The 26,353-nt window shown below is 55.8% G+C and overlaps 6 pseudogenes; all 6 read left to right on the top strand.

The window, feature by feature from the left end:
* The first annotated feature begins 72 nt into the window (after positions 1 to 72).
* LOC147350676 (5S ribosomal RNA) lies at positions 73 to 192 on the top strand (annotated as a pseudogene).
* Positions 193 to 3,610: 3,418 nt separating this feature from the next.
* On the top strand, positions 3,611 to 3,730 carry LOC147350675 (5S ribosomal RNA; annotated as a pseudogene).
* A 10,478-nt stretch (positions 3,731 to 14,208) lies between these two features.
* On the top strand, positions 14,209 to 14,328 carry LOC147350674 (5S ribosomal RNA; annotated as a pseudogene).
* A 3,425-nt stretch (positions 14,329 to 17,753) lies between these two features.
* Positions 17,754 to 17,873, top strand: LOC147350673 (5S ribosomal RNA; annotated as a pseudogene).
* Positions 17,874 to 21,295: 3,422 nt separating this feature from the next.
* Positions 21,296 to 21,415, top strand: LOC147350672 (5S ribosomal RNA; annotated as a pseudogene).
* A 3,417-nt stretch (positions 21,416 to 24,832) lies between these two features.
* Positions 24,833 to 24,952, top strand: LOC147350671 (5S ribosomal RNA; annotated as a pseudogene).
* Positions 24,953 to 26,353: the final 1,401 nt, after the last annotated feature.

The raw sequence follows: 26,353 nt of genomic DNA, 5'->3' as shown, positions 1-26,353 counted from the left end.
CCCGACCTGCAGGGCAGAGCGAAAGGGAGGCGAAGCGCAAGGCTCTTAGGGCGCCCCGAGCCAAGCGCCACTGTCTCAGGCCGTATCAGCCTGAAGGCGCCCGATCTCGTCTGATCTCGGAAGCTAAGCAGGGTCGGGCCCGGTTAGGATCTTGGATGGGAGACCACCTGGGAATCCCGGGTGCTCGAGGCTTTTTGCCTACCAGAAGAGGTCCTTTAGCCCCCGCCGCGCATCCCGATTCTTGGATCCCCCCCCGCAGCCCCAGCCCCTCCCGGGCCGCGGGGAGCGGCTGGCCGGGGCCCCGACTCCCGCTGCAGACCTGGGTTGCCTCCGCGCGGCCCGCGAGCCCCTCCGCATTCGCATTCGGCTTCCAGGACACCCGACGACCGGCAGTCCCGTCTCCATCTGGGGCTCCTTTGGCTTGCCTCAGGCAATCCCGGGGCTTGCACGGACTCCCGCCAGAGCCCCAGCCCCGCCCCACCCCCTGCCTCGCAGGCCATCGCGCATGCGCATGTGCGCACGCACGCACAGATAGATGTGCCCAAACGGGGCATCTATCTTGTTCACTTATACCGTGGGTGTGTCCATGCCTGGGAGTCGGACTGCTGAACCATACGCTACTTCCACTTTTAGTTCCTTCGGGAACCTCCATATTCTTTTCCATACCGGCTCTACCCACGCCCATTCCTACTCCCCGTGGAGGAGAGTTCCCTTTGCTCCACATCTTCTCCAGCACTGGTTATTGACAGACATTGCAGTGAGGCCCAATCGGACTCATGTGAAGTGGTCCCTCCTTGGAGTTTGGAGTTGAGCCTCTCCAATCATTAGTGATGTGGAGCAAGATGACCTTTTGGAAATGCAGATGCAATGCTGTCACCTCCCTGCTCCAACGGCTCTCGTATTTTCCCAGCATATTGAAGATACGACCACTTCCCTTCAGGCTTGCTCCTCACGTTCTTCTCTGATGTCTTTTGCCTGGAATGCCCTCTGCACTCTTTGGCTTCCATCCCATAGGGCATTTTTCGTTTCTTGAATGTCCTAAGTTTCCCTGGTCACATAGCCTTCCAAGATGCTATTTTCCCGGCCTGAAATTCTTCCTGCATCTCAACCCTGGTTTACCTAGGTTCAACCTATGGACCTCAACGAAATGGTGCCTCTGGAAAGCCTTCCCTGACACCCAGGTTTTGTGGTGAGGGAAGAGGCCCCTCTATAGGTTCTCAAAGGATCTGCCTGTGATGTATCATTAGAGTCGTCTCAGTGAAAGCAGGAACTCTGTGTCTTCTTCTCTCCGCCTTCTATTCCCTGAAACTTATTATATGCCTCCTAGCTCATCGTAGGTGCTCAGTATTTACTTAGTGTGTGAAAGACAGAAAAGCTCTTGGAAGCCTCAAGGGGTCACTTGGCTCGGCACTTTTGATCTCTTTGTATGTTTGGCGATTCAATTCTTTCCTTTCCTGGGTTGATGTGTACACTATATTCGAGGCACAATCTAAGGCATGAAGACATATCCATACATAGAGGTTCTTGCTTTCAAGGAACTCGTACAGCAGATTTCTACAAGTTAGGGCTTTTCAAAGGCTCTAGAAGCATGAGAACGTTCATTATGCTCCATTTTCATTTCAAAGAACGATCGTTTGACTTCCATAGCAAAGGTGGAGACCTTCCAACGTTGAGTCCATTACTTATACCTTGACCATTTCAGGCAAGTCTTGTGGTTCCTTCTGGACGTGTGTGGCTCTTGCAGAAATGTGAAGATCTTCCATCGTCCTCAGACTTTGGTGTCATTTGCAATCATCCAGAAAGCTTCCAGGTCTAGGTTCCAGACCACCACCACACACAGTCAGTAGCCAACGGAGTGGATTCCAGGAATACGCGTTGTTCACCGGCATTACCGTTGATATTGTTGCTGCACACTCAATGCAGTGGGCAGGGCCTGGATTGTCCACTGGGTCTCATGTGGAATGGAAAGAAGGGCTCCCCCCCCACACACACCCCCACCCCCACTGTTGACAGCCTTGTGACGAGAAACGGTCCCCGAAACAAGAATCAGACAAACCAGAGAAGCCCAGATGATAGTCCTTGAGATGAAGGAACTAAGCAGCTGGTTGCGATGGCACCAAGGGGAAAGGTTGCTCTTTTTGTCTGCCCCTCTACTCCTTTCTTCCTGGACGCCTTAGGGTTTTGTCATGGAGATTTGAAAGAAAGTGCACAAAAGTCATATGTGTTGAATCAAGATTTTGCATTTAACCATCTCTCAAAAAGGAAGAGAGCTTCACCTGCACATGTTTCTTTCAAAACCGTCAATTGCTTTTCAATTCTGGGGTTTCTCTCTTGCCTTGTTCAGTTAGCCTTAACAGTAAAAATCAACGAAAACTACATAAAGATTCAAAGATACCAACAAAGGACAGCTTCTGTTTTTGAAATCATCTTTCCATTTAGTAGAACACGAGCTCTATTCTTTGTATTTTGCCTAGGGAATGAGCAATGTCCTGGTTCAGATGGCAAGGCATCCGCGCGCAGGAGACTGGGGTTTGATCCCTGGGTCGGGAAGATCCCGCCGGAGAAGGAAATGGCAACCCACTCCCAGTATCCTCGCCTGGGAAATGCCACGGACAGAGGAGCCTGATGGGCCGCAGTCCATGGGTTGTATTAAAGTTGGGCTCAACCCAGCAACTACGAACACAAGTATTTCCAAAGACCACACTCAAGTGTGTGTCTGTGTGTGTGTGTGTGTGTGTGTGTGTGTCTGTATCTCCTCTTGCCGTCTTGGAGTCTGTCTCGGAATCTTCATGTATTTCTGCCTCTGTATCTCCTGACAGCCAGCCGCCGGCCCGTTCGTCTTGCCCCCGCCTCTCCCAGGCGCTCTGGCTCTGGCTGAGGAGCTTGCGCAGGCCAGCTGTCTCCCTTGGCGTGGGTGCATGCGAGTGTCTGTGTGTCTGTCTGTGTGCCTGCCTGTGGCTCGTCTGCTCTCTCAGGAAGGTCGAAGGCTTGGCGTGGGGGCAAAGGGGGGGCCTCGGTAGTGCGAAGGGGAGGGGCTGAGGCGCTCCGGTCGACCGCGCCTCCCTGGCTTCTGCTGGGTTTGGGCACCGGACAGGTGCCGGGCAAGTTGGGCGCTCAAGTTTCGCTGCGCCTAGGCCCGCAGGAGGTTCAGAGGCCCCTGGGCCGCTGGGGTTGGGAGGCGGCGGGCGCCGAAGACCGACACATCTGGGGCCGCGCGGGCCTGAGCAGCGAATGGGATCCGGGGGAGGCCCCGCTCAGCCAGCGCGGCCGGGTCTGGAGTTGCCGCGGGTGGGAGGGCGCCGAGACCTCCGCACCCCTCAGCCCAGCCCCCAGGCCCCGCGCGCACGCATGCACGCACGCCCTCCCGGTCAATGGGGGGTCCTGGAAGCCCCTCGGGCCCCCGGGCCCGGCCAGGCGCTTGCTGCTCTGGTGTTGGCGGTGTTCCGGGGGGCGGGCCGGCGTCAGCAGGCTGGAGTCCGGTCGCGGGTCGTGCGGCTCAAGTACAGCACGCCCCGCGACGAGAGGTGCGGCCCGTTGGCCCGACCTGCAGGGCAGAGCGAAAGGGAGGCGAAGCGCAAGGCTCTTAGGGCGCCCCGAGCCAAGCGCCACTGTCTCAGGCCGTATCAGCCTGAAGGCGCCCGATCTCGTCTGATCTCGGAAGCTAAGCAGGGTCGGGCCCGGTTAGGATCTTGGATGGGAGACCACCTGGGAATCCCGGGTGCTCGAGGCTTTTTGCCTACCAGAAGAGGTCCTTTAGCCCCCGCCGCGCATCCCGATTCTTGGATCCCCCCCCGCAGCCCCAGCCCCTCCCGGGCCGCGGGGAGCGGCTGGCCGGGGCCCCGACTCCCGCTGCAGACCTGGGTTGCCTCCGCGCGGCCCGCGAGCCCCTCCGCATTCGCATTCGGCTTCCAGGACACCCGACGACCGGCAGTCCCGTCTCCATCTGGGGCTCCTTTGGCTTGCCTCAGGCAATCCCGGGGCTTGCACGGACTCCCGCCAGAGCCCCAGCCCCGCCCCACCCCCTGCCTCGCAGGCCATCGCGCATGCGCATGTGCGCACGCACGCACAGATAGATGTGCCCAAACGGGGCATCTATCTTGTTCACTTATACCGTGGGTGTGTCCATGCCTGGGAGTCGGACTGCTGAACCATACGCTACTTCCACTTTTAGTTCCTTCGGGAACCTCCATATTCTTTTCCATACCGGCTCTACCCACGCCCATTCCTACTCCCCGTGGAGGAGAGTTCCCTTTGCTCCACATCTTCTCCAGCACTGGTTATTGACAGACATTGCAGTGAGGCCCAATCGGACTCATGTGAAGTGGTCCCTCCTTGGAGTTTGGAGTTGAGCCTCTCCAATCATTAGTGATGTGGAGCAAGATGACCTTTTGGAAATGCAGATGCAATGCTGTCACCTCCCTGCTCCAACGGCTCTCGTATTTTCCCAGCATATTGAAGATACGACCACTTCCCTTCAGGCTTGCTCCTCACGTTCTTCTCTGATGTCTTTTGCCTGGAATGCCCTCTGCACTCTTTGGCTTCCATCCCATAGGGCATTTTTCGTTTCTTGAATGTCCTAAGTTTCCCTGGTCACATAGCCTTCCAAGATGCTATTTTCCCGGCCTGAAATTCTTCCTGCATCTCAACCCTGGTTTACCTAGGTTCAACCTATGGACCTCAACGAAATGGTGCCTCTGGAAAGCCTTCCCTGACACCCAGGTTTTGTGGTGAGGGAAGAGGCCCCTCTATAGGTTCTCAAAGGATCTGCCTGTGATGTATCATTAGAGTCGTCTCAGTGAAAGCAGGAACTCTGTGTCTTCTTCTCTCCGCCTTCTATTCCCTGAAACTTATTATATGCCTCCTAGCTCATCGTAGGTGCTCAGTATTTACTTAGTGTGTGAAAGACAGAAAAGCTCTTGGAAGCCTCAAGGGGTCACTTGGCTCGGCACTTTTGATCTCTTTGTATGTTTGGCGATTCAATTCTTTCCTTTCCTGGGTTGATGTGTACACTATATTCGAGGCACAATCTAAGGCATGAAGACATATCCATACATAGAGGTTCTTGCTTTCAAGGAACTCGTACAGCAGATTTCTACAAGTTAGGGCTTTTCAAAGGCTCTAGAAGCATGAGAACGTTCATTATGCTCCATTTTCATTTCAAAGAACGATCGTTTGACTTCCATAGCAAAGGTGGAGACCTTCCAACGTTGAGTCCATTACTTATACCTTGACCATTTCAGGCAAGTCTTGTGGTTCCTTCTGGACGTGTGTGGCTCTTGCAGAAATGTGAAGATCTTCCATCGTCCTCAGACTTTGGTGTCATTTGCAATCATCCAGAAAGCTTCCAGGTCTAGGTTCCAGACCACCACCACACACAGTCAGTAGCCAACGGAGTGGATTCCAGGAATACGCGTTGTTCACCGGCATTACCGTTGATATTGTTGCTGCACACTCAATGCAGTGGGCAGGGCCTGGATTGTCCACTGGGTCTCATGTGGAATGGAAAGAAGGGCTCCCCCCCCACACACACCCCCACCCCCACTGTTGACAGCCTTGTGACGAGAAACGGTCCCCGAAACAAGAATCAGACAAACCAGAGAAGCCCAGATGATAGTCCTTGAGATGAAGGAACTAAGCAGCTGGTTGCGATGGCACCAAGGGGAAAGGTTGCTCTTTTTGTCTGCTCTACTCCTTTCTTCCTGGACGCCTTAGGGTTTTGTCATGGAGATTTGAAAGAAAGTGCACAAAAGTCATATGTGTTGAATCAAGATTTTGCATTTAACCATCTCTCAAAAAGGAAGAGAGCTTCACCTGCACATGTTTCTTTCAAAACCGTCAATTGCTTTTCAATTCTGGGGTTTCTCTCTTGCCTTGTTCAGTTAGCCTTAACAGTAAAAATCAACGAAAACTACATAAAGATTCAAAGATACCAACAAAGGACAGCTTCTGTTTTTGAAATCATCTTTCCATTTAGTAGAACACGAGCTCTATTCTTTGTATTTTGCCTAGGGAATTAGCAATGTCCTGGTTCAGATGGCAAGGCATCCGCGCGCAGGAGACTGGGGTTTGATCCCTGGGTCGGGAAGATCCCGCCGGAGAAGGAAATGGCAACCCACTCCCAGTATCCTCGCCTGGGAAATGCCACGGACAGAGGAGCCTGATGGGCCGCAGTCCATGGGTTGTATTAAAGTTGGGCTCAACCCAGCAACTACGAACACAAGTATTTCCAAAGACCACACTCAAGTGTGTGTCTGTGTGTGTGTGTGTGTGTGTGTGTGTGTGTATCTCCTCTTGCCGTCTTGGAGTCTGTCTCGGAATCTTCATGTATTTCTGCCTCTATATCTCCTGACAGCCAGCCGCCGGCCCGTTCGTCTGGCCCCCGCCTCTCCCAGGCGCTCTGGCTCTGGCTGAGGAGCTTGCACAGGCCAGCTGTCTCCCTTGGCGTGGGTGCGTGCGAGTGTCTGTGTGTCTGTCTGTGTGCCTGCCTGTGGCTCGTCTGCTCTCTCAGGAAGGTCGAAGGCTTGGCGTGGGGGCAAAGGGGGGGCCTCGGTAGTGCGAAGGGGAGGGGCTGAGGCGCTCCGCTCGACCGCGCCTTCCTGGCTTCTGGTGGGTTTGGGCACCGGACAGGTGCCGGGCAAGTTGGGCTCTCAAGTTTCGCTGCGCCTAGGCCCGCAGGAGGTTCAGAGGCCCTTGGGCCGCGGGGGTTGGGAGGCGGCGGGCACCGAAGACCGACACCTCCGGGGCCGCGCGGGCCTGAGCAGCGAATGGGATCCGGGGGAGGCCCCGCTCAGCCAGCGCGGCCAGGTCTGGATTGGCCGGGGGTGGGAGGGCGCCGAGACCTCCACACCCCTCAGCCCAGCTCCCAGGCCCCGCGCGCACGCATGCACGCACGCCCTCCCGGTCAATGGGGGGTCCTGGAAGCCCCTCGGGCCCCCGGGCCCGGCCAGGCGCTTGCTGCTCTGGTGTTGGCGGTGTTCGGGGGGCGGGCTGGCATCAGCAGGCTGGAGTCCGGTCGCGGGTCTTGCGGCTCAAGTACAGCACGCCCCGCGACGAGAGGTGCGGCCCGTTGGCCCGACCTGCAGGGCAGAGCGAAAGGGAGGCGAAGCGCAAGGCTCTTAGAGCCCACGGCGCCAATGGCCTCCGGCTCCGGCCCTATCAGCCTGAAGGCGCCCGATCTCGTCTGATCTCGGAAGCTAAGCAGGGTCGGGCCTGGTTAGGATCTTGGATGGGAGACTACCTGGGAATCCCGGGTGCTCGAGGCTTTTTGCCTACCAGAAGAGGTCCTTTAGCCCCCGCCGCGCGTCCCTATTCTTGGATCCCCCCCCGCAGCCCCAGCCCCTCCCGGGCCGCGGGGAGCGGCTGGCCGGGGCCCCGACTCCCGCTGCAGACCTGGGTTGCCTCCGCGCGGCCCGCGAGCCCCTCCGCATTCGCATTCGGCTTCCAGGACACCCGACGACCGGCAGTCCCGTCTCCATCTGGGGCTCCTTTGGCTTGCCTCAGGCAATCCCGGGGCTTGCACGGACTCCCGCCAGAGCCCCAGCCCCGCCCCACCCCCTGCCTCGCAGGCCATCGCGCATGCGCATGTGCGCACGCACGCACAGATAGATGTGCCCAAACGGGGCATCTATCTTGTTCACTTATACCGTGGGTGTGTCCATGCCTGGGAGTCGGACTGCTGAACCATATGCTACTTCCACTTTTAGTTCCTTCGGGAACCTCCATATTCTTTTCCATACCGGCTCTACCCACGCCCATTCCTACTCCCCGTGGAGGAGAGTTCCCTTTGCTCCACATCTTCTCCAGCACTGGTTATTGACAGACATTGCAGTGAGGCCCAATCGGACTCATGTGAAGTGGTCCCTCCTTGGAGTTTGGAGTTGAGCCTCTCCAATCATTAGTGATGTGGAGCAAGATGACCTTTTGGAAATGCAGATGCAATGCTGTCACCTCCCTGCTCCAACGGCTCTCGTATTTTCCCAGCATATTGAAGATACGACCACTTCCCTTCAGGCTTGCTCCTCACGTTCTTCTCTGATGTCTTTTGCCTGGAATGCCCTCTGCACTCTTTGGCTTCCATCCCATAGGGCATTTTTCGTTTCTTGAATGTCCTAAGTTTCCCTGGTCACATAGCCTTCCAAGATGCTATTTTCCCGGCCTGAAATTCTTCCTGCAACTCAACCCTGGTTTACCTAGGTTCAACCTATGGACCTCAACGAAATGGTGCCTCTGGAAAGCCTTCCCTGACACCCAGGTTTTGTGGTGAGGGAAGAGGCCCCTCTATAGGTTCTCAAAGGATCTGCCTGTGATGTATCATTAGAGTCGTCTCAGTGAAAGCAGGAACTCTGTGTCTTCTTCTCTCCACCTTCTATTCCCTGAAACTTATTACATGCCTCCTAGCTCATCGTAGGTGCTCAGTATTTACTTAGTGTGTGAAAGACAGAAAAGCTCTTGGAAGCCTCAAGGGGTCACTTGGCTCGGCACTTTTGATCTCTTTGTATATTTGGCGAGTCAATTCTTTCCTTTCCTGGGTTGATGTGTACACTATATTCGAGGCACAATCTAAGGCATGAAGACATATCCATACATAGAGGTTCTTGCTTTCAAGGAACTCGTACAGCAGATTTCTACAAGTTAGGGCTTTTCAAATGCTCTAGAAGCATGTGAACGTTCAGTATGCTCCATTTTCATTTCAAAGAAAGATCGTTTGACTTCCATAGCAAAGGTGGAGACCTTCCAACGTTGAGTCCAAGACTTATACCTTGACCGTTTCAGGCAAGTCTTGTGGTCCTTCTGGAGGTGTGTGGCTCTTGCAGAAATGTGAAGATCTTCCATCGTCCTCAGACTTTGGTGTCATTTGCAATCATCCAGAAAGCTTCCAGGTCTAGGTTCCAGACCACCACCACACACAGTCAGTAGCCAACGGAGTGGATTCCAGGAATACGCGTTGTTCACCGGCATTACCGTTGATATTGTTGCTGCACACTCAATGCAGTGGGCAGGGCCTGGATTGTCCACTGGGTCTCATGTGGAATGGAAAGAAGGGCTCCCCCCCCCCCACACACCCCCACCCCCACTGTTGACAGCCTTGTGACGAGAAACGGTCCCCGAAACAAGAATCAGACAAACCAGAGAAGCCCAGATGATAGTCCTTGAGATGAAGGAACTAAGCAGCTGGTTGCGATGGCACCAAGGGGAAAGGTTGCTCTTTTTGTCTGCCCCTCTACTCCTTTCTTCCTGGACGCCTTAGGGTTTTGTCATGGAGATTTGAAAGAAAGTGCACAAAAGTCATATGTGTTGAATCAAGATTTTGCATTTAACCATCTCTCAAAAAGGAAGAGAGCTTCACCTGCACATGTTTCTTTCAAAACCGTCAATTGCTTTTCAATTCTGGGGTTTCTCTCTTGCCTTGTTCAGTTAGCCTTAACAGTAAAAATCAACGAAAACTACATAAAGATTCAAAGATACCAACAAAGGACAGCTTCTGTTTTTGAAATCATCTTTCCATTTAGTAGAACACGAGCTCTATTCTTTGTATTTTGCCTAGGGAATTAGCAATGTCCTGGTTCAGATGGGAAGGCATCCGCGCGCAGGAGACTGGGGTTTGATCCCTGGGTCGGGAAGATCCCGCCGGAGAATGAAATGGCAACCCACTCCCAGTATCCTCGCCTGGGAAATGCCACGGACAGAGGAGCCTGATGGGCCGCAGTCCATGGGTTGTATTAAAGTTGGGCTCAACCCAGCAACTACGAACACAAGTATTTCCAAAGACCACACTCAAGTGTGTGTGTGTGTGTGTGTGTGTGTGTGTGTGTGTCTGTATCTCCTCTTGCCGTCTTGGAGTCTGTCTCGGAATCTTCATGTATTTCTGCCTCTGTATCTCCTGACAGCCAGCCGCCGGCCCGTTCGTCTGGCCCCCGCCTCTCCCAGGCGCTCTGGCTCTGGCTGAGGAGCTTGCGCAGGCCAGCTGTCTCCCTTGGCGTGGGTGCGTGCGAGTGTCTGTGTGTCTGTCTGTGTGCCTGCCTGTGGCTCGTCTGCTCTCTCAGGAAGGTCGAAGGCTTGGCGTGGGGGCAAAGGGGGGGCCTCGGTAGTGCGAAGGGGAGGGGCTGAGGCGCTCCGCTCGACCGCGCCTTCCTGGCTTCTGGTGGGTTTGGGCACCGGACAGGTGCTGGGCAAGTTGGGCTCTCAAGTTTCGCTGCGCCTAGGCCCGCAGGAGGTTCAGAGGCCCCTGGGCCGCGGGGGTTGGGAGGCGGCGGGCGCCGAAGACCGACACCTCCGGGGCCGCGCGGGCCTGAGCAGTGAATGGGATCCGGGGGAGGCCCCGCTCAGCCAGCGCGGCCAGGTCTGGAGTGGCCGGGGGTGGGAGGGCGCCGAGACCTCCGCACCCCTCAGGCAGCCCCCAGGCCCCGCGCGCACGCATGCACGCACGCCCTCCCGGTCAATGGGGGGTCCTGGAAGCCCCTCGGGCCCCCGGGCCCGGCCAGGCGCTTGCTGCTCTGGTGTTGGCGGTGTTCGGGGGGCGGGCTGGCGTCAGCAGGCTGGAGTCCGGTCGCGGGTCTTGCGGCTCAAGTACAGCACGCCCCCCGACGAGAGGTGCGGCCCGTTGGCCCGACCTGCAGGGAAGAGCGAAAGGGAGGCGAAGCGCAAGGCTCTTAGAGCGAACGGCGCCAACCGCCTCCGGCTCCGGCCCTATCAGCCTGAAGGCGCCCGATCTGGTCTGATCTCGGAAGCTAAGCAGGGTCGGGCCTGGTTAGGATCTTGGATGGGAGACCACCTGGGAATCCCGGGTGCTCGAGGCTTTTTGCCTACCAGAAGAGGTCCTTTAGCCCCCGCCGCGCGTCCCGATTCTTGGATCCCCCCCCGCAGCCCCAGCCCCTCCCGGGCCGCGGGGAGCGGCTGGCCGGGGCCCCGACTCCCGCTGCAGACCTGGGTTGCCTCCGCGCGGCCCGCGAGCCCCTCCGCATTCGCATTCGGCTTCCAGGACACCCGACGACCGGCAGTCCCGTCTCCATCTGGGGCTCCTTTGGCTTGCCTCAGGCAATCCCGGGGCTTGCACGTACTCCCGCCAGAGCCCCAGCCCCCGCCCCACCCCCTGCCTCGCAGGCCATCGCGCATGCGCATGTGCGCACGCACGCACAGATAGATGTGCCCAAACGGGGCATCTATCTTGTTCACTTATACCGTGGGTGTGTCCATGCCTGGGAGTCGGACTGCTGAACCATACGCTACTTCCACTTTTAGTTCCTTCGGGAACCTCCATATTCTTTTCCATACCGGCTCTACCCACGCCCATTCCTACTCCCCGTGGAGGAGAGTTCCCTTTGCTCCACATCTTCTCCAGCACTGGTTATTGACAGACATTGCAGTGAGGCCCAATCGGACTCTTGTGAAGTGGTCCCTCCTTGGAGTTTGGAGTTGAGCCTCTCCAATCATTAGTGATGTGGAGCAAGATGACCTTTTGGAAATGCAGATGCAATGCTGTCACCTCCCTGCTCCAACGGCTCTCGTATTTTCCCAGCATATTGAAGATACGACCACTTCCCTTCAGGCTTGCTCCTCACGTTCTTCTCTGAAGTCTTTTGCCTGGAATGCCCTCTGCACTCTTTGGCTTCCATCCCATAGGGCATTTTTCGTTTCTTGAATGTCCTAAGTTTCCCTGGTCACATAGCCTTCCAAGATGCTATTTTCCCGGCCTGAAATTCTTCCTGCAACTCAACCCTGGTTTACCTAGGTTCAACCTATGGACCTCAACGAAATGGTGCCTCTGGAAAGCCTTCCCTGACACCCAGGTTTTGTGGTGAGGGAAGAGGCCCCTCTATAGGTTCTCAAAGGATCTGCCTGTGATGTATCATTAGAGTCGTCTCAGTGAAAGCAGGAACTCTGTGTCTTCTTCTCTCCGCCTTCTATTCCCTGAAACTTATTACATGCCTCCTAGCTCATCGTAGGTGCTCAGTATTTACTTAGTGTGTGAAAGACAGAAAAGCTCTTGGAAGCCTCAAGGGGTCACTTGGCTCGGCACTTTTGATCTCTTTGTATATTTGGCGAGTCAATTCTTTCCTTTCCTGGGTTGATGTGTACACTATATTCGAGGCACAATCTAAGGCATGAAGACATATCCATACATAGAGGTTCTTGCTTTCAAGGAACTCGTACAGCAGATTTCTACAAGTTAGGGCTTTTCAAATGCTCTAGAAGCATGTGAACGTTCAGTATGCTCCATTTTCATTTCAAAGAAAGATCGTTTGACTTCCATAGCAAAGGTGGAGACCTTCCAACGTTGAGTCCAAGACTTATACCTTGACCATTTCAGGCAAGTCTTGTGGTTCCTTCTGGAGGTGTGTGGCTCTTGCAGAAATGTGAAGATCTTCCATCGTCCTCAGACTTTGGTGTCATTTGCAATCATCCAGAAAGCTTCCAGGTCTAGGTTCCAGACCACCACCACACACAGTCAGTAGCCAACGGAGTGGATTCCAGGAATACGTGTTGTTCACCGGCATTACCGTTGATATTGTTGCTGCACACTCAATGCAGTGGGCAGGGCCTGGATTGTCCACTGGGTCTCATGTGGAATGGAAAGAAGGGCTCCCCCCCCCACACACACACCCCCACCCCCACTGTTGACAGCCTTGTGACGAGAAACGGTCCCCGAAACAAGAATCAGACAAACCAGAGAAGCCCAGATGATAGTCCTTGAGATGAAGGAACTAAGCAGCTGGTTGCCATGGCACCAAGGGGAAAGGTTGCTCTTTTTGTCTGCCCCTCTACTCCTTTCTTCCTGGACGCCTTAGGGTTTTGTCATGGAGATTTGAAAGAAAGTGCACAAAAGTCATATGTGTTGAATCAAGATTTTGCATTTAACCATCTCTCAAAAAGGAAGAGAGCTTCACCTGCACATGTTTCTTTCAAAAACGTCCATTGCTTTTCAATTCTGGGGTTTCTCTCTTGCCTTGTTCAGTTAGCCTTAACAGTAAAAATCAACGAAAACTACATAAAGATTCAAAGATACCAACAAAGGACAGCTTCTGTTTTTGAAATCATCTTTCCATTTAGTAGAACACGAGCTCTATTCTTTGTATTTTGCCTAGGGAATTAGCAATGTCCTGGTTCAGATGGCAAGGCATCCGCGCGCAGGAGACTGGGGTTTGATCCCTGGGTCGGGAAGATCCCGCCGGAGAAGGAAATGGCAACCCACTCCCAGTATCCTCGCCTGGGAAATGCCACGGACAGAGGAGCCTGATGGGCCGCAGTCCATGGGTTGTATTAAAGTTGGGCTCAACCCAGCAACTACGAACACAAGTATTTCCAAAGACCACACTCAAGTGTGTGTGTGTGTGTGTGTGTGTGTGTGTGTATCTCCTCTTGCCGTCTTGGAGTCTGTCTCGGAATCTTCATGTATTTCTGCCTCTGTATCTCCTGACAGCCAGCCGCCGGCCCGTTCATCTGGCCCCCGCCTCTCCCAGGCGCTCTGGCTCTGGCTGAGGAGCTTGCGCAGGCCAGCTGTCTCCCTTGGCGTGGGTGCGTGCGAGTGTCTGTGTGTCTGTCTGTGTGCCTGCCTGTGGCTCGTCTGCTCTCTCAGGAAGGTCGAAGGCTTGGCGTGGGGGCAAAGGGGGGGCCTCGGTAGTGCGAAGGGGAGGGGCTGAGGCGCTCCGGTCGACCGCGCCTCCCTGGCTTCTGCTGGGTTTGGGCACCGGACAGGTGCCGGGCAAGTTGGGCGCTCAAGTTTCGCTGCGCCTAGGCCCGCAGGAGGTTCAGAGGCCCCTGGGCCGCTGGGGTTGGGAGGCGGCGGGCGCCGAAGACCGACACATCTGGGGCCGCGCGGGCCTGAGCAGCGAATGGGATCCGGGGGAGGCCCCGCTCAGCCAGCGCGGCCGGGTCTGGAGTTGCCGCGGGTGGGAGGGCGCGGAGACCTCCGCACCCCTCAGCCCAGCCCCCAGGCCCCGCGCGCACGCATGCACGCACGCCCTCCCGGTCAATGGGGGGTCCTGGAAGTCCCTCGGGCCCCCGGGCCCGGCCAGGCGCTTGCTGCTCTGGTGTTGGCGGTGTTCCGGGGGGCGGGCCGGCGTCAGCAGGCTGGAGTCCGGTCGCGGGTCGTGCGGCTCAAGTACAGCACGCCCCGCGACGAGAGGTGCGGCCCGTTGGCCCGACCTGCAGGGCAGAGCGAAAGGGAGGCGAAGCGCAAGGCTCTTAGAGCCCACGGCGCCAATGGCCTCCGGCTCCGGCCCTATCAGCCTGAAGGCGCCCGATCTCGTCTGATCTCGGAAGCTAAGCAGGGTCGGGCCCGGTTAGGATCTTGGATGGGAGACCACCTGGGAATCCCGGGTGCTCGAGGCTTTTTGCCTACCAGAAGAGGTCCTTTAGCCCCCGCCGCGCATCCCGATTCTTGGATCCCCCCCCGCAGCCCCAGCCCCTCCCGGGCCGCGGGGAGCGGCTGGCCGGGGCCCCGACTCCCGCTGCAGACCTGGGTTGCCTCCGCGCGGCCCGCGAGCCCCTCCGCATTCGCATTCGGCTTCCAGGACACCGGACGACCGGCAGTCCCGTCTCCATCTGGGGCTCCTTTGGCTTGCCTCAGGCAATCCCGGGGCTTGCACGGACTCCCGCCAGAGCCCCAGCCCCCGCCCCACCCCCTGCCTCGCAGGCCATCGCGCATGCGCATGTGCGCACGCACGCACAGATAGATGTGCCCAAACGGGGCATCTATCTTGTTCACTTATACCGTGGGTGTGTCCATGCCTGGGAGTCGGACTGCTGAACCATACGCTACTTCCACTTTTAGTTCCTTCGGGAACCTCCATATTCTTTTCCATACCGGCTCTACCCACGCCCATTCCTACTCACCGTGGAGGAGAGTTCCCTTTGCTCCACATCTTCTCCAGCACTGGTTATTGACAGACATTGCAGTGAGGCCCAATCGGACTCATGTGAAGTGGTCCCTCCTTGGAGTTTGGAGTTGAGCCTCTCCAATCATTAGTGATGTGGAGCAAGATGACCTTTTGGAAATGCAGATGCAATGCTGTCACCTCCCTGCTCCAACGGCTCTCGTATTTTCCCAGCATATTGAAGATCCGACCACTTCCCTTCAGGCTTGCTCCTCACGTTCTTCTCTGAAGTCTTTTGCCTGGAATGCCCTCTGCACTCTTTGGCTTCCATCCCATAGGGCATTTTTCGTTTCTTGAATGTCCTAAGTTTCCCTGGTCACATAGCCTTCCAAGATGCTATTTTCCCGGCCTGAAATTCTTCCTGCATCTCAACCCTGGTTTACCTAGGTTCAACCTATGGACCTCAACGAAATGGTGCCTCTGGAAAGCCTTCCCTGACACCCAGGTTTTGTGGTGAGGGAAGAGGCCCCTCTATAGGTTCTCAAAGGATCTGCCTGTGATGTATCATTAGAGTCGTCTCAGTGAAAGCAGGAACTCTGTGTCTTCTTCTCTCCGCCTTCTATTCCCTGAAACTTATTATATGCCTCCTAGCTCATCGTAGGTGCTCAGTATTTACTTAGTGTGTGAAAGACAGAAAAGCTCTTGGAAGCCTCAAGGGGTCACTTGGCTCGGCACTTTTGATCTCTTTGTATGTTTGGCGATTCAATTCTTTCCTTTCCTGGGTTGATGTGTACACTATATTCGAGGCACAATCTAAGGCATGAAGACATATCCATACATAGAGGTTCTTGCTTTCAAGGAACTCGTACAGCAGATTTCTACAAGTTAGGGCTTTTCAAAGGCTCTAGAAGCATGAGAACGTTCATTATGCTCCATTTTCATTTCAAAGAACGATCGTTTGACTTCCATAGCAAAGGTGGAGACCTTCCAACGTTGAGTCCATTACTTATACCTTGACCATTTCAGGCAAGTCTTGTGGTTCCTTCTGGACGTGTGTGGCTCTTGCAGAAATGTGAAGATCTTCCATCGTCCTCAGACTTTGGTGTCATTTGCAATCATCCAGAAAGCTTCCAGGTCTAGGTTCCAGACCACCACCACACACAGTCAGTAGCCAACGGAGTGGATTCCAGGAATACGTGTTGTTCACCCGCATTACCGTTGATATTGTTGCTGCACACTCAATGCAGTGGGCAGGGCCTGGATTGTCCACTGGGTCTCATGTGGAATGGAAAGAAGGGCTTCCCCCCCCACACACACACCACCCCCACTGTTGACAGCCTTGTGACTAGAAACGGTCCCCGAAACAAGAATCAGACAAACCAGAGAAGCCCAGATGATAGTCCTTGAGATGAAGGAACTAAGCAGCTGGTTGAGATGGCACCAAGGGGAAAGGTTGCTCTTTTTGTCTGCCCCTCTACTCCTTTCTTCCTGGACACCTTAGGGCTTCGTCATGGAGATTTGAAAGAAAGTGCACAAAAGTCATATGTGTTGAATCAAGATTTTGCATTTAACCATCTCTCAAAAAGGAAGAGAGCTTCACCTGCACATGTTTCTTTCAAAAACGTCCATTGCTTTTCAATTCTGGGGTTTCTCTCTTGCCTTGTTCAGTTAGCCTTAACAGTAAAAATCAACGAAAACTACATAAAGATTCAAAGATACCAACAAAGGACAGCTTCTGTTTTTGAAATCATCTTTCCATTTAGTAGAACACGAGCTCTATTCTTTGTATTTTGCCTAGGGAATTAGCAATGTCCTGGTTCAGATGGCAAGGCATCCGCGCGCAGGAGACTGGGGTTTGATCCCTGGGTCGGGAAGATCCCGCCGGAGAAGGAAATGGCAACCCACTCCCAGATTCCTCGCCTGGGAAATGCCACGGACAGAGGAGCCTGATGGGCCGCAGTCCATGGGTTGTATTAAAGTTGGGCTCAACCCAGCAACTACGAACACAAGTATTTCCAAAGACCACACTCAAGTGTGTGTGTGTGTGTGTGTGTGTGTGTGTATGTGTGTGTGTGTCTGTATCTCCTCTTGCCGTCTTGGAGTCTGTCTCGGAATCTTCATGTATTTCTGCCTCTGTATCTCCTGACAGCCAGCCGCCGGCCCGTTCATCTGGCCCCCGCCTCTCCCAGGCGCTCTGGCTCTGGCTGAGGAGCTTGCGCAGGCCAGCTGTCTCCCTTGGCGTGGGTGCGTGCGAGTGTCTGTGTGTCTGTCTGTGTGCCTGCCTGTGGCTCGTCTGCTCTCTCAGGAAGGTCGAAGGCTTGGCGTGGGGGCAAAGGGGGGGCCTCGGTAGTGCGAAGGGGAGGGGCTGAGGCGCTCCGGTCGACCGCGCCTCCCTGGCTTCTGCTGGGTTTGGGCACCGGACAGGTGCCGGGCAAGTTGGGCGCTCAAGTTTCGCTGCGCCTAGGCCCGCAGGAGGTTCAGAGGCCCCTGGGCCGCTGGGGTTGGGAGGCGGCGGGCGCCGAAGACCGACACATCTGGGGCCGCGCGGGCCTGAGCAGCGAATGGGATCCGGGGGAGGCCCCGCTCAGCCAGCGCGGCCGGGTCTGGAGTTGCCGCGGGTGGGAGGGCGCCGAGACCTCCGCACCCCTCAGCCCAGCCCCCAGGCCCCGCGCGCACGCATGCACGCACGCCCTCCCGGTCAATGGGGGGTCCTGGAAGCCCCTCGGGCCCCCGGGCCCGGCCAGGCGCTTGCTGCTCTGGTGTTGGCGGTGTTCCGGGGGGCGGGCCGGCGTCAGCAGGCTGGAGTCCGGTCGCGGGTCGTGCGGCTCAAGTACAGCACGCCCCGCGACGAGAGGTGCGGCCCGTTGGCCCGACCTGCAGGGCAGAGCGAAAGGGAGGCGAAGCGCAAGGCTCTTAGGGCGCCCCGAGCCAAGCGCCACTGTCTCAGGCCGTATCAGCCTGAAGGCGCCCGATCTCGTCTGATCTCGGAAGCTAAGCAGGGTCGGGCCCGGTTAGGATCTTGGATGGGAGACCACCTGGGAATCCCGGGTGCTCGAGGCTTTTTGCCTACCAGAAGAGGTCCTTTAGCCCCCGCCGCGCATCCCGATTCTTGGATCCCCCCCCGCAGCCCCAGCCCCTCCCGGGCCGCGGGGAGCGGCTGGCCGGGGCCCCGACTCCCGCTGCAGACCTGGGTTGCCTCCGCGCGGCCCGCGAGCCCCTCCGCATTCGCATTCGGCTTCCAGGACACCCGACGACCGGCAGTCCCGTCTCCATCTGGGGCTCCTTTGGCTTGCCTCAGGCAATCCCGGGGCTTGCACGGACTCCCGCCAGAGCCCCAGCCCCCGCCCCACCCCCTGCCTCGCAGGCCATCGCGCATGCGCATGTGCGCACGCACGCACAGATAGATGTGCCCAAACGGGGCATCTATCTTGTTCACTTATACCGTGGGTGTGTCCATGCCTGGGAGTCGGACTGCTGAACCATACGCTACTTCCACTTTTAGTTCCTTCGGGAACCTCCATATTCTTTTCCATACCGGCTCTACCCACGCCCATTCCTACTCCCCGTGGAGGAGAGTTCCCTTTGCTCCACATCTTCTCCAGCACTGGTTATTGACAGACATTGCAGTGAGGCCCAATCGGACTCATGTGAAGTGGTCCCTCCTTGGAGTTTGGAGTTGAGCCTCTCCAATCATTAGTGATGTGGAGCAAGATGACCTTTTGGAAATGCAGATGCAATGCTGTCACCTCCCTGCTCCAACGGCTCTCGTATTTTCCCAGCATATTGAAGATACGACCACTTCCCTTCAGGCTTGCTCCTCACGTTCTTCTCTGATGTCTTTTGCCTGGAATGCCCTCTGCACTCTTTGGCTTCCATCCCATAGGGCATTTTTCGTTTCTTGAATGTCCTAAGTTTCCCTGGTCACATAGCCTTCCAAGATGCTATTTTCCCGGCCTGAAATTCTTCCTGCATCTCAACCCTGGTTTACCTAGGTTCAACCTATGGACCTCAACGAAATGGTGCCTCTGGAAAGCCTTCCCTGACACCCAGGTTTTGTGGTGAGGGAAGAGGCCCCTCTGTAGGTTCTCAAAGGATCTGCCTGTGATGTATCATTAGAGTCGTCTCAGTGAAAGCAGGAACTCTGTGTCTTCTTCTCTCCGCCTTCTATTCCCTGAAACTTATTATATGCCTCCTAGCTCATCGTAGGTGCTCAGTATTTACTTAGTGTGTGAAAGACAGAAAAGCTCTTGGAAGCCTCAAGGGGTCACTTGGCTCGGCACTTTTGATCTCTTTGTATGTTTGGCGATTCAATTCTTTCCTTTCCTGGGTTGATGTGTACACTATATTCGAGGCACAATCTAAGGCATGAAGACATATCCATACATAGAGGTTCTTGCTTTCAAGGAACTCGTACAGCAGATTTCTACAAGTTAGGGCTTTTCAAAGGCTCTAGAAGCATGAGAACGTTCATTATGCTCCATTTTCATTTCAAAGAACGATCGTTTGACTTCCATAGCAAAGGTGGAGACCTTCCAACGTTGAGTCCATTACTTATACCTTGACCATTTCAGGCAAGTCTTGTGGTTCCTTCTGGACGTGTGTGGCTCTTGCAGAAATGTGAAGATCTTCCATCGTCCTCAGACTTTGGTGTCATTTGCAATCATCCAGAAAGCTTCCAGGTCTAGGTTCCAGACCACCACCACACACAGTCAGTAGCCAACGGAGTGGATTCCAGGAATACGTGTTGTTCACCGGCATTACCGTTGATATTGTTGCTGCACACTCAATGCAGTGGGCAGGGCCTGGATTGTCCACTGGGTCTCATGTGGAATGGAAAGAAGGGCTCCCCCCCCCACACACACACCCCCACCCCCACTGTTGACAGCCTTGTGACGAGAAACGGTCCCCGAAACAAGAATCAGACAAACCAGAGAAGCCCAGATGATAGTCCTTGAGATGAAGGAACTAAGCAGCTGGTTGCCATGGCACCAAGGGGAAAGGTTGCTCTTTTTGTCTGCCCCTCTACTCCTTTCTTCCTGGACGCCTTAGGGTTTTGTCATGGAGATTTGAAAGAAAGTGCACAAAAGTCATATGTGTTGAATCAAGATTTTGCATTTAACCATCTCTCAAAAAGGAAGAGAGCTTCACCTGCACATGTTTCTTTCAAAAACGTCCATTGCTTTTCAATTCTGGGGTTTCTCTCTTGCCTTGTTCAGTTAGCCTTAACAGTAAAAATCAACGAAAACTACATAAAGATTCAAAGATACCAACAAAGGACAGCTTCTGTTTTTGAAATCATCTTTCCATTTAGTAGAACACGAGCTCTATTCTTTGTATTTTGCCTAGGGAATTAGCAATGTCCTGGTTCAGATGGCAAGGCATCCGCGCGCAGGAGACTGGGGTTTGATCCCTGGGTCGGGAAGATCCCGCCGGAGAAGGAAATGGCAACCCACTCCCAGTATCCTCGCCTGGGAAATGCCACGGACAGAGGAGCCTGATGGGCCGCAGTCCATGGGTTGTATTAAAGTTGGGCTCAACCCAGCAACTACGAACACAAGTATTTCCAAAGACCACACTCAAGTGTGTGTCTGTGTGTGTGTGTGTGTGTGTGTGTGTGTCTGTATCTCCTCTTGCCGTCTTGGAGTCTGTCTCGGAATCTTCATGTATTTCTGCCTCTGTATCTCCTGACAGCCAGCCGCCGGCCCGTTCATCTGGCCCCCGCCTCTCCCAGGCGCTCTGGCTCTGGCTGAGGAGCTTGCGCAGGCCAGCTGTCTCCCTTGGCGTGGGTGCGTGCGAGTGTCTGTGTGTCTGTCTGTGTGCCTGCCTGTGGCTCGTCTGCTCTCTCAGGAAGGTCGAAGGCTTGGCGTGGGGGCAAAGGGGGGGCCTCGGTAGTGCGAAGGGGAGGGGCTGAGGCGCTCCGGTCGACCGCGCCTCCCTGGCTTCTGCTGGGTTTGGGCACCGGACAGGTGCCGGGCAAGTTGGGCGCTCAAGTTTCGCTGCGCCTAGGCCCGCAGGAGGTTCAGAGGCCCCTGGGCCGCTGGGGTTGGGAGGCGGCGGGCGCCGAAGACCGACACATCTGGGGCCGCGCGGGCCTGAGCAGCGAATGGGATCCGGGGGAGGCCCCGCTCAGCCAGCGCGGCCGGGTCTGGAGTTGCCGCGGGTGGGAGGGCGCGGAGACCTCCGCACCCCTCAGCCCAGCCCCCAGGCCCCGCGCGCACGCATGCACGCACGCCCTCCCGGTCAATGGGGGGTCCTGGAAGTCCCTCGGGCCCCCGGGCCCGGCCAGGCGCTTGCTGCTCTGGTGTTGGCGGTGTTCCGGGGGGCGGGCCGGCGTCAGCAGGCTGGAGTCCGGTCGCGGGTCGTGCGGCTCAAGTACAGCACGCCCCGCGACGAGAGGTGCGGCCCGTTGGCCCGACCTGCAGGGCAGAGCGAAAGGGAGGCGAAGCGCAAGGCTCTTAGGGCGCCCCGAGCCAAGCGCCACTGTCTCAGGCTGTATCAGCCTGAAGGCGCCCGATCTCGTCTGATCTCGGAAGCTAAGCAGGGTCGGGCCCGGTTAGGATCTTGGATGGGAGACCACCTGGGAATCCCGGGTGCTCGAGGCTTTTTGCCTACCAGAAGAGGTCCTTTAGCCCCCGCCGCGCATCCCGATTCTTGGATCCCCCCCCGCAGCCCCAGCCCCTCCCGGGCCGCGGGGAGCGGCTGGCCGGGGCCCCGACTCCCGCTGCAGACCTGGGTTGCCTCCGCGCGGCCCGCGAGCCCCTCCGCATTCGCATTCGGCTTCCAGGACACCCGACGACCGGCAGTCCCGTCTCCATCTGGGGCTCCTTTGGCTTGCCTCAGGCAATCCCGGGGCTTGCACGGACTCCCGCCAGAGCCCCAGCCCCCGCCCCACCCCCTGCCTCGCAGGCCATCGCGCATGCGCATGTGCGCACGCACGCACAGATAGATGTGCCCAAACGGGGCATCTATCTTGTTCACTTATACCGTGGGTGTGTCCATGCCTGGGAGTCGGACTGCTGAACCATACGCTACTTCCACTTTTAGTTCCTTCGGGAACCTCCATATTCTTTTCCATACCGGCTCTACCCACGCCCATTCCTACTCACCGTGGAGGAGAGTTCCCTTTGCTCCACATCTTCTCCAGCACTGGTTATTGACAGACATTGCAGTGAGGCCCAATCGGACTCATGTGAAGTGGTCCCTCCTTGGAGTTTGGAGTTGAGCCTCTCCAATCATTAGTGATGTGGAGCAAGATGACCTTTTGGAAATGCAGATGCAATGCTGTCACCTCCCTGCTCCAACGGCTCTCGTATTTTCCCAGCATATTGAAGATACGACCACTTCCCTTCAGGCTTGCTCCTCACGTTCTTCTCTGAAGTCTTTTGCCTGGAATGCCCTCTGCACTCTTTGGCTTCCATCCCATAGGGCATTTTTCGTTTCTTGAATGTCCTAAGTTTCCCTGGTCACATAGCCTTCCAAGATGCTATTTTCCCGGCCTGAAATTCTTCCTGCATCTCAACCCTGGTTTACCTAGGTTCAACCTATGGACCTCAACGAAATGGTGCCTCTGGAAAGCCTTCCCTGACACCCAGGTTTTGTGGTGAGGGAAGAGGCCCCTCTATAGGTTCTCAAAGGATCTGCCTGTGATGTATCATTAGAGTCGTCTCAGTGAAAGCAGGAACTCTGTGTCTTCTTCTCTCCGCCTTCTATTCCCTGAAACTTATTATATGCCTCCTAGCTCATCGTAGGTGCTCAGTATTTACTTAGTGTGTGAAAGACAGAAAAGCTCTTGGAAGCCTCAAGGGGTCACTTGGCTCGGCACTTTTGATCTCTTTGTATGTTTGGCGATTCAATTCTTTCCTTTCCTGGGTTGATGTGTACACTATATTCGAGGCACAATCTAAGGCATGAAGACATATCCATACATAGAGGTTCTTGCTTTCAAGGAACTCGTACAGCAGATTTCTACAAGTTAGGGCTTTTCAAAGGCTCTAGAAGCATGAGAACGTTCATTATGCTCCATTTTCATTTCAAAGAACGATCGTTTGACTTCCATAGCAAAGGTGGAGACCTTCCAACGTTGAGTCCATTACTTATACCTTGACCATTTCAGGCAAGTCTTGTGGTTCCTTCTGGACGTGTGTGGCTCTTGCAGAAATGTGAAGATCTTCCATCGTCCTCAGACTTTGGTGTCATTTGCAATCATCCAGAAAGCTTCCAGGTCTAGGTTCCAGACCACCACCACACACAGTCAGTAGCCAACGGAGTGGATTCCAGGAATACGTGTTGTTCACCCGCATTACCGTTGATATTGTTGCTGCACACTCAATGCAGTGGGCAGGGCCTGGATTGTCCACTGGGTCTCATGTGGAATGGAAAGAAGGGCTTCCCCCCCCACACACACACCACCCCCACTGTTGACAGCCTTGTGACTAGAAACGGTCCCCGAAACAAGAATCAGACAAACCAGAGAAGCCCAGATGATAGTCCTTGAGATGAAGGAACTAAGCAGCTGGTTGAGATGGCACCAAGGGGAAAGGTTGCTCTTTTTGTCTGCCCCTCTACTCCTTTCTTCCTGGACACCTTAGGGCTTCGTCATGGAGATTTGAAAGAAAGTGCACAAAAGTCATATGTGTTGAATCAAGATTTTGCATTTAACCATCTCTCAAAAAGGAAGAGAGCTTCACCTGCACATGTTTCTTTCAAAAACGTCCATTGCTTTTCAATTCTGGGGTTTCTCTCTTGCCTTGTTCAGTTAGCCTTAACAGTAAAAATCAACGAAAACTACATAAAGATTCAAAGATACCAACAAAGGACAGCTTCTGTTTTTGAAATCATCTTTCCATTTAGTAGAACACGAGCTCTATTCTTTGTATTTTGCCTAGGGAATTAGCAATGTCCTGGTTCAGATGGCAAGGCATCCGCGCGCAGGAGACTGGGGTTTGATCCCTGGGTCGGGAAGATCCCGCCGGAGAAGGAAATGGCAACCCACTCCCAGTATCCTCGCCTGGGAAATGCCACGGACAGAGGAGCCTGATGGGCCGCAGTCCATGGGTTGTATTAAAGTTGGGCTCAACCCAGCAACTACGAACACAAGTATTTCCAAAGACCACACTCAAGTGTGTGTGTGTGTGTGTGTGTGTGTGTGTGTGTGTCTGTATCTCCTCTTGCCGTCTTGGAGTCTGTCTCGGAATCTTCATGTATTTCTGCCTCTGTATCTCCTGACAGCCAGCCGCCGGCCCGTTCATCTGGCCCCCGCCTCTCCCAGGCGCTCTGGCTCTGGCTGAGGAGCTTGCGCAGGCCAGCTGTCTCCCTTGGCGTGGGTGCGTGCGAGTGTCTGTGTGTCTGTCTGTGTGCCTGCCTGTGGCTCGTCTGCTCTCTCAGGAAGGTCGAAGGCTTGGCGTGGGGGCAAAGGGGGGGCCTCGGTAGTGCGAAGGGGAGGGGCTGAGGCGCTCCGGTCGACCGCGCCTCCCTGGCTTCTGCTGGGTTTGGGCACCGGACAGGTGCCGGGCAAGTTGGGCGCTCAAGTTTCGCTGCGCCTAGGCCCGCAGGAGGTTCAGAGGCCCCTGGGCCGCTGGGGTTGGGAGGCGGCGGGCGCCGAAGACCGACACATCTGGGGCCGCGCGGGCCTGAGCAGCGAATGGGATCCGGGGGAGGCCCCGCTCAGCCAGCGCGGCCGGGTCTGGAGTTGCCGCGGGTGGGAGGGCGCCGAGACCTCCGCACCCCTCAGCCCAGCCCCCAGGCCCCGCGCGCACGCATGCACGCACGCCCTCCCGGTCAATGGGGGGTCCTGGAAGCCCCTCGGGCCCCCGGGCCCGGCCAGGCGCTTGCTGCTCTGGTGTTGGCGGTGTTCCGGGGGGCGGGCCGGCGTCAGCAGGTTGGAGTCCGGTCGCGGGTCGTGCGGCTCAAGTACAGCACGCCCCGCGACGAGAGGTGCGGCCCGTTGGCCCGACCTGCAGGGCAGAGCGAAAGGGAGGCGAAGCGCAAGGCTCTTAGGGCGCCCCGAGCCAAGCGCCACTGTCTCAGGCCGTATCAGCCTGAAGGCGCCCGATCTCGTCTGATCTCGGAAGCTAAGCAGGGTCGGGCCCGGTTAGGATCTTGGATGGGAGACCACCTGGGAATCCCGGGTGCTCGAGGCTTTTTGCCTACCAGAAGAGGTCCTTTAGCCCCCGCCGCGCATCCCGATTCTTGGATCCCCCCCCGCAGCCCCAGCCCCTCCCGGGCCGCGGGGAGCGGCTGGCCGGGGCCCCGACTCCCGCTGCAGACCTGGGTTGCCTCCGCGCGGCCCGCGAGCCCCTCCGCATTCGCATTCGGCTTCCAGGACACCCGACGACCGGCAGTCCCGTCTCCATCTGGGGCTCCTTTGGCTTGCCTCAGGCAATCCCGGGGCTTGCACGGACTCCCGCCAGAGCCCCAGCCCCCGCCCCACCCCCTGCCTCGCAGGCCATCGCGCATGCGCATGTGCGCACGCACGCACAGATAGATGTGCCCAAACGGGGCATCTATCTTGTTCACTTATACCGTGGGTGTGTCCATGCCTGGGAGTCGGACTGCTGAACCATACGCTACTTCCACTTTTAGTTCCTTCGGGAACCTCCATATTCTTTTCCATACCGGCTCTACCCACGCCCATTCCTACTCCCCGTGGAGGAGAGTTCCCTTTGCTCCACATCTTCTCCAGCACTGGTTATTGACAGACATTGCAGTGAGGCCCAATCGGACTCATGTGAAGTGGTCCCTCCTTGGAGTTTGGAGTTGAGCCTCTCCAATCATTAGTGATGTGGAGCAAGATGACCTTTTGGAAATGCAGATGCAATGCTGTCACCTCCCTGCTCCAACGGCTCTCGTATTTTCCCAGCATATTGAAGATACGACCACTTCCCTTCAGGCTTGCTCCTCACGTTCTTCTCTGATGTCTTTTGCCTGGAATGCCCTCTGCACTCTTTGGCTTCCATCCCATAGGGCATTTTTCGTTTCTTGAATGTCCTAAGTTTCCCTGGTCACATAGCCTTCCAAGATGCTATTTTCCCGGCCTGAAATTCTTCCTGCATCTCAACCCTGGTTTACCTAGGTTCAACCTATGGACCTCAACGAAATGGTGCCTCTGGAAAGCCTTCCCTGACACCCAGGTTTTGTGGTGAGGGAAGAGGCCCCTCTGTAGGTTCTCAAAGGATCTGCCTGTGATGTATCATTAGAGTCGTCTCAGTGAAAGCAGGAACTCTGTGTCTTCTTCTCTCCGCCTTCTATTCCCTGAAACTTATTATATGCCTCCTAGCTCATCGTAGGTGCTCAGTATTTACTTAGTGTGTGAAAGACAGAAAAGCTCTTGGAAGCCTCAAGGGGTCACTTGGCTCGGCACTTTTGATCTCTTTGTATGTTTGGCGATTCAATTCTTTCCTTTCCTGGGTTGATGTGTACACTATATTCGAGGCACAATCTAAGGCATGAAGACATATCCATACATAGAGGTTCTTGCTTTCAAGGAACTCGTACAGCAGATTTCTACAAGTTAGGGCTTTTCAAAGGCTCTAGAAGCATGA

Source organism: Bos grunniens, chromosome 20 (genome assembly GCF_055505025.1).
Source record: "Bos grunniens cultivar Pamir isolate PY7600 chromosome 20, Bosgru_T2T1.0, whole genome shotgun sequence".
In the NCBI taxonomy this organism is placed as follows: domain Eukaryota; kingdom Metazoa; phylum Chordata; class Mammalia; order Artiodactyla; family Bovidae; genus Bos; species Bos grunniens.
Note: the sequence above shows the minus strand (reverse complement) of the source record. Positions and strands in the feature narration are given on the sequence as shown.